Below are 7,505 nucleotides of genomic sequence, written 5' to 3'. Positions count from 1 at the left end.
AGAAGGGGGGTGTGAGGGTGAAGGTTGATCCTGTTGTTGTTCAGTGAATTTCTCCTTAATCCAGTCTGGATCCACTCAGATCCACGATGCTGGGGGCTCAGACCAGACTGTGTGTGATTGTTGGCAGGAAAATGCAAAGCAGCTGCTTAAACAGCAGCTCCGGCCTCTCTGTTGTTGTTGTTAGCATTGCATCAACTGAACAAGGCCGTCCAACCAAGATGGCCAGGCTGAGCCATGAATGAGCCATGACAGCGGAGCCCCTCCCCTCACACCTCACTGAGCCAGCATCCATGTGGATGTGCTGTTCTCCAGCCAGAAGCTCAGGCTCCTGTCCAAAATGGTTCTTTAGTGTGTGTGTGTGTGTGTGTGTGTGTGTGTGTGTGTGTGTGTGTGTGTGTGTGTGTTAGTACATTCATCCTGTTAAAGAGCATGAAGAAATGGCCTCACATGTTGTTTGTCTATTAAAAACCTCCTTATTGATCCCTGAACCAGAACCTGAACCCAGTCTGTTTTACTTCCTGTTCTGACTGATCTGGCCCCTCTCATCAGGGTCCAGTCCGGTCATGTTCTTTGTATTGACCCTTTTCCTCCACACTGTGTCCAACCCCCTGTTATACATTAATCTGAGTGGAGGATTAGGAAAGACAATGATGGTTGTAAACAGCTGATTGTAGTATCGCTGTGTCTCTGCATACTTTGACGACAGAAGCAGGAACCGGGTTCTGTTTTTTCCGATCACATAGACATACTAAGTTTAAACATCCATCGAGCGGTGCGTTAAAGATGTAACCCTGGACTGGTCATGAGTGACGGGGGTAGGCCACGACTTTTCTCATTGACCGTCAGTTATTTAAAAACTTTATTTAAAGAACATTGTATTACTTCTAATTATAGAGTACTGCATATTCATTCTGTGCATATAAAATAATCTATATATGTTGGTATGTATGTATGTGTGTGTGTGTGTGTGTGTGTGTGTGTATATATATATATATATGTATGTGTGTGTGTGTATATATATATATATATATATATATATATATAGAAAAGGAAGCATAAATACATAAACAAAACAAAGTATAGACATATTTTTCAGTTGATTTTACAGTTTGTATTTTTTGGAATTCAATGATGAAAACAACAACTGAAGATGTCTTCTTAATCCTCTTATTCACATTTGTTACTGAGGTTAGTAAATCTGATGTAAGAGTTTGAAAGATGACTGTTGTGAACATCTTCTGTTGTCTTTCTTTTGTTATTTGTAAATACAAAGAAGCCACACATCAGTGTAATGAGTTTTGTGTTTACATTAAAGTCATTCATTATTTATTCTGACTGTTAAAATGTACTCCATTGACAGAGTGATGGTGTTGTCAATAGTCCTAATAATCCTCCATTAACATCCACTTGATTTTCTTTATATGAAACTTTTTTCTTCATAGCTGAGAATTGAAGAATATTTGAACTGGCTCCAGACAAAAGAAAAACCCAATTAACAAGAGAGGGAACAAAGTTGGACCATGTCTCTGTCCACAGAGCACGATGGGTCACTGAGGGTCTGATCAGGATGAGAATGATTCAGACCATTTCTGTGGCTGTTGCATCACAATCACTTGATAGCATGACACATTGTCTTAGACATATTTAGTGGTGTGAATGTCCACAGTGATTCTCTCAGGACCCCTTTCATCTGCTTTAATTTAATGGTAAAATTCAGATCCATCAAGTCCAGTATTTTCTGACCTTCACTGAAGACTTCCTGTTTCAGGTTTTACATTTACTTTTCAAAATAAAGTTAGTGTTATTGATAGGTTGTTCACTTGATAAAAATGTTGAATGTTTTATACTTTCTAAACAGCCCTTTGATTCGATCCATTAAGGCTGAAAATGTCACATTTCTTTTTATTTAGATTTAAATGAGAAAAGGTTTGTATCATGAAATGCTCTCTATATGGGATCAGTGTTTGAAGAAACAGGACTGTGTTGTCACTCAGCTGGTGTCTGTTCTCTGATGCTATGTAGTGTGTACTAACAGCAGCTCTACAGGTGGGACACACTGATGTGTGCAGTGTGAGACTCGCAGGGGAAAAGAATGACAGCTACTTATTCTGAGACACAAGTGTTTAGGTCCAGGATAATTCTGACTTGCTGGTTCATGAATCCAGTTTGAGTCTCATTAATAATCTCACTTAAACCTTAAATCTTAATCACTTGATGATGATTAGCAGCATTGGCTTATTGTGCTAGCTCTGACATTCGGCCAACAAGCCCAGAGTTTCCTTCAGAGTTTTACTCACAGCTGCAACTGTCACTGTCAATCATCATCGGGGCTTGGTGACTGCTTGTTGTGACATCACAAAGTTGAAGAAGTCCTGACGTCTGGTTTTAAGGCTCAGTTTCTGAATACAGGCTGAGGACATTCCTCTGTGGACTGAGTGCTTTGTTACTTTCACGGTATTAATATAGAACCTAGACCTGCTTTACAGATAAATAGGTACTTTATTTATCACCTAGGGGAAATTTATGAATCAATTATTATCAAACAACACATGGACATCAATCTTTAGACTGTATGGATCTTTAATAAACCTTCCATAAAGGACTTCAGGTACTTGGCGACTGTTGCCGAGCGTATCGTGATGCGGCTTCTTGCTCTTTTACAATGATTTAGATCTGATATGATTTGAATCTGCAACTTTTCTGATAATTGATTAATCACCAAAGTTGTTTTGTGTTGTTAAACATTCATTGTCTTCAGCTTCTCTGTCTCATGTGATGGTGAAAGTGGTTGGGTTTCTCACTCTGTCACATTAAATATCACCTGGTGCTTCAGCCACTTTTTCTTACATGAACCCAAACAATTAATAGACAGTGAAAATAACTGATAGTTTACAGCCCTGTTCTCAGGCTCTGTGACAGTGTTGGAGATGAGGTGTGTGTGTGTGTGTGTGTGTGTTGTGTTCAGTTGATCAGATCTGTTATCTTTGTCTGGCTATGAGCTCAGAGATGCCACACCTAACCTGAGATCGCATGAATAATAGATCAGCTCTCTTTGCTCCACAGGGTCATCCTCATGCCTGTCATTACATCCTCTGCTTTCTGGCATCAGTCTGAACACACCTCTGTCATGCCTCTGAAAATTACAATGAACACTGTTGATACATGACAGAGGAGGGTTTAAAGGAGGCATGTTTCCACTTCCTGGTTTGGTGGAGAAACCTGAAAGTGTGAGAGCAGCTCTTGCTCCATTAGCTTCCAGAGGAGGACAAGGAGGCGTTATTTGAGTGATGTGGAGGGCTGATCGTAATGGATCGCTCCCAGTGTTACTATTTGTTGCTACGGTTACGTTAGCCCTGAAAAAGAAAGTGATGTCACAGCTGCAGCCTACAGTCTGTTAGATTAATGTTTTATTGATGGATAATGATATAACTAGAAAATTCCTGGAGAAATTTTTTATGTGCCTGCTGCTTGGTGCGTGTATTTCACTTTTTATGTTTCAATTTGTACAAAGGATGTTATTTTCAGTTTCTTTCATTTTGTAGAGACTTATCCTACACTGACCTCAGTTGCTCCAGGTGTCCCTCAAAAAGCCCTTTGAAGCTGTTACAACGGGCCAAAATAACCTCACACTGATGGTTTCAAACACAAGTTTGTCCACACAACAATGGCATGTATAGACACATGTACATGCCCTAATAGAAGTTGATCCGCAATAAAGCTATACCACTCTACGCCCATATAGAAGATAGCTTCTGAGATTGAACTTTTATCTAATATCTTACCTCTTACCTTTTTGAGACTCTTATTTTGAAAGTGTCTGTGCTTCTGTGTTTGGCGGTATAAATTGCATAAGGTTTTGTACAACAGAGCCAATAATTTGCTCTTACCATGTTGAGACACTTATTTTGAAGGTTAATCAAAATTGTGTTTGTGTTTTGTCTATATATATATACACACACACACACACACACACACACACACACACAGTGTGTGTGTTTTTGAGTGTAGCTGTAGAGCTGCCCAACAGAACCTCCAGTAAGTTCTTTTTACCTGGTTGAAACTCTTATTTTGAAGGTGAATATCAAAAAAGTAAGATGGTGTTTGTGTGTGTCTGTCAATGTGCGTGTGTGTATTGTTGTGTGTGGCAGTGGAGCTGTCTACCATAGAGCCTCCAAAAAGCTTGTGTTACCAGGTTGAGACACATCCAGTTAACATCCATATAGTGGTGATGGTGTTTGTGTGTCTTTCAATGAATGTGTGTCTGTGCGTGGTGTTAGGAACTGCTTAAGCTTAACCTCCAAACAGCCCTTTCAAGTTGTCAGGAGGGCCAAAATGAACTCACAATAATGATTTTTGATGAAAATTGTCCTCACAATTATAGAGAGACATGTACACACGCAAAGAACGCCACATCAAGCACACGTAAGTACACCATGTTGATTTACCTTAGAGTTGCTCTCAAACATGAGTTAAAAGGCTAAGAAGTAATGAGCTATTAGCCTATCAGAATCAGCTTTGCCCATTTCTGCCCGGTAATACCTGCTGAGACACTGGCAACTACTAGTGACTGTGGCCACCAGGGGGAGGAGGGAAACACCATAGACTGTATATAGAAATGGGCATATGCTGCGGGGCTGAGAAGTGAAGCCAATGCAGAAGTGACTTAAAGTGCAACACCACTGAAGGTTGCTAGGGACTGGCTCCAAAAAACTGACTCCAATACACACCCATTCAAAAAACACCAGCTTCTCTAATGAAATACTCAGTCAATAAATTGTTTCCACAACTCATTGCTATGTCCTCGCTCATTCACACCTCTTGTTCAGTGTTCTTGTGGTCCATCTGAAAATAATTCTCAAATTAATTCGATTTTAGCCCTTAAAATAGGTATTTTTGGTGTGCGATTTATAAGCTGACGAGTCAGGCCGGGGGGTCGGAAACCGGAGGATCAGTCACTGGAGGAGATCTTGTGTCGTATGCACGCTGTTTAGAATCAGTTGTGTTAAATTTCCGTTATGTTCTCCATATTTGTCAGGGGAGGAGGAATTTTTCACTGACAGTTTTGCTCTTAGCTATTTAGTTTTAATGATTTTTCTGTTCACTGGAATTATGGCCCGTTCTTCGGCACTAACAGACTGGAAGGATGCTGATATACAGTTTTGTTTTTCGGTAAGTAAATGTTTATTTCTGAACGTCCTACATTTTAATGTGTATGATGCTCCCTAAAAGCTAGTGTGTTTTTTCCTACATGTTCGGACCGGAGAACGGGAGACAGTTAACATCCAAATTAATATTAGAGTTAATGTGAATTATGGATGCTCTGTACTAACCTCGTTAGCTAGCTGATAACTTAGTGTTCGCAATGCTAACTGTACCTGCTCCCAAACATGACAAGGGCAGGAATGAATATAGTTTAACAATTAACTCAGTATGTTATTGAGTGTTATTAGAAAGAATCAGTCACCGATAGAATTTTCCTACAAGCAGAAAAATATTCAGGTTTATCTCAACCTATTTTCTGTCTCCTCATCTCACTGGTTTCGTATTGTATCGAGTACAATACACAATGTATAGAAGAACATGTCAGGGTTTGTCATTTAATACTGTAAATTCATACACAGCAGTGTTCAACTGAAGCAGACATTCATGCACCTATCCTAAGTGCTGGTAAAAGTATGTGATTAACTGTGATCTACCATGTCTTAACTAAAGTGTTTGTTTTTTACTGTCATTCAAAGGTATCCACACAGAAAACTGAATGACTGGTGCCTACAGAATGAGGGACTCGTGTATGGACGAAGGAAACTGCATGGACATCCTTAGTTCTGAAATGGGCTGTGATGAGAAGACAGACGAGCTGTTTAGACATTTGTTTTATTTATTGTTCTCTGTCCTCAGTATTCACAGGTTCAGTTTCTTGCCTTTTACCTAATTTCTGCTGTTGTTGATAGACGATAATCATTACATTTTTAAAAACAGAATTTATTAATATTAACTTGGAATTAGTAACAGTCATCTACTTCACAGGTGAACAACATCAAGACGGTGTTCAGTAGGAAACGGCTAGAATGGACCAACCAGAAGTGCAACCTGGATCAAAACGAGATGATTAATAGTGTGCTGCTGTTACCTCATAGACATATGTACGTTACACTCATTAGTGTGAACTGAAAATTAACAGTTAAGATTTTGAAGCAGTTGTCAGTATATAACAGCTCATGTAGATTAGTTTAATTCATAACTTTGTTATTGCCATTGAAAGGGTTTTTAAGAAAATAAACCTACTGTGTTTTCAAAATTTACCATATGCGTGATTATGAATCTAACAGGTCACTTTGGTGAATTAATGTTATTAAAATTGGTAAGTACAAAAGACATCTCAGAAAAGCATAAACTCTAATATTTATCTCTAGATCCGTTATTGTCAGTGTAGCGTTAAGCCATATTTTAGGATTTACTCTCATTGAAATGGGGCACCAGTCCTCTAGGAGGACAACAATGAATTACTTCATTGCCAAATTTATCAATCTCATATCGGAAGCCATGACTTCTCGATTCAATGGATCTCCAGTCTCTCTGTCAAAAGAATACAACAGGACAACAACTGGGTGTAAATAAAGGAGTTTATTTAACTAAACTACTATGTACAGAGTAAATGCAAGGTGTAATAATCATAAAGATGAAAATAATAATGAAATGAGCAGTGTGATGAGTTGGCAATGGCGGGAGAGAATATGTTATGGCTATACACTGTGGCTATACAGCTAATGACACTACATCTACGAATTAGGTTTGATGATTAAATATTGCTATATTTCGACATCAACCCAGTCATGAGCAGAGTGTTAAGACCGGCCTACTGTGAGTTGCGCTGTAGCTGGAGATCTTCGGCTGGAACCCAGGTGGCTGTGGTTGCCGTGGTAACCCTGGAGACGCGGGATCTAGGTGGATTCTCTTGGAGGCCGTGTCCCGTTATCACGATGAGGGATTCTGCCGGTGTCTCAGCGGTTCAGCTCTGGTTTGCCAGGAAACTTTCTGTCTCGGGCTCTCTTGATTCCTGCTCGGCTTCTCTGCAGGCGGTCGTTCAGAGGTGTTATCTGTTGGTGTCTCTTGTGGGTTGATGCGAAATAAACTCTAATGCTCTTCACTTTGGTTGGATAACTTTAGAGGAGACTGGCGTTGACCAGATGACTCTAAAGTTGTCAGAGGCAAAGTTTGCACCCAGGCTCATCTCTCTCTCCTGCACCTTCACCCAGCTCTCTGCTCTGCTCTCCTCCACTTTGTTTAACAACTCCTCCCTGTCTAATGTTACTTGTCTAACAAGATTACATTAAAAGTGTGAGTAACGCTAACAGCGTTATATAATTTACACTCACATCACATCTGATTACAAGTGTGAACATTAAAATACTATTTTTTACCTAACCATCAGCATTTACGAGTCAGTAAAAGGCTTATGATGCTACCTGACTAGCGTCTTCTTCATCTGTTGTCTTTCTCTTCTT

The 7,505-nt window shown here is 39.6% G+C and overlaps 1 protein-coding gene across 2 annotated transcripts in view; it reads left to right on the top strand.

Moving 5' to 3' along the window:
- The window catches only part of LOC111648006 (multiple epidermal growth factor-like domains protein 9), a 59,840-nt gene that overhangs the window by 1,295 nt on the left and 51,040 nt on the right, over nucleotides 1–7,505 (top strand). The window lies entirely within an intron of this gene.

Source organism: Seriola lalandi, unplaced genomic scaffold (assembly GCF_002814215.2).
Source record: "Seriola lalandi dorsalis isolate HSWRI2012SDOR001 ecotype SW California unplaced genomic scaffold, Sedor1 jcf7180002054883, whole genome shotgun sequence".
Taxonomy (NCBI): domain Eukaryota; kingdom Metazoa; phylum Chordata; class Actinopteri; order Carangiformes; family Carangidae; genus Seriola; species Seriola lalandi.
The sequence above is the reverse complement of the archived record's forward strand: the minus strand, read 5'-3'. Positions and strand labels throughout refer to the sequence as shown.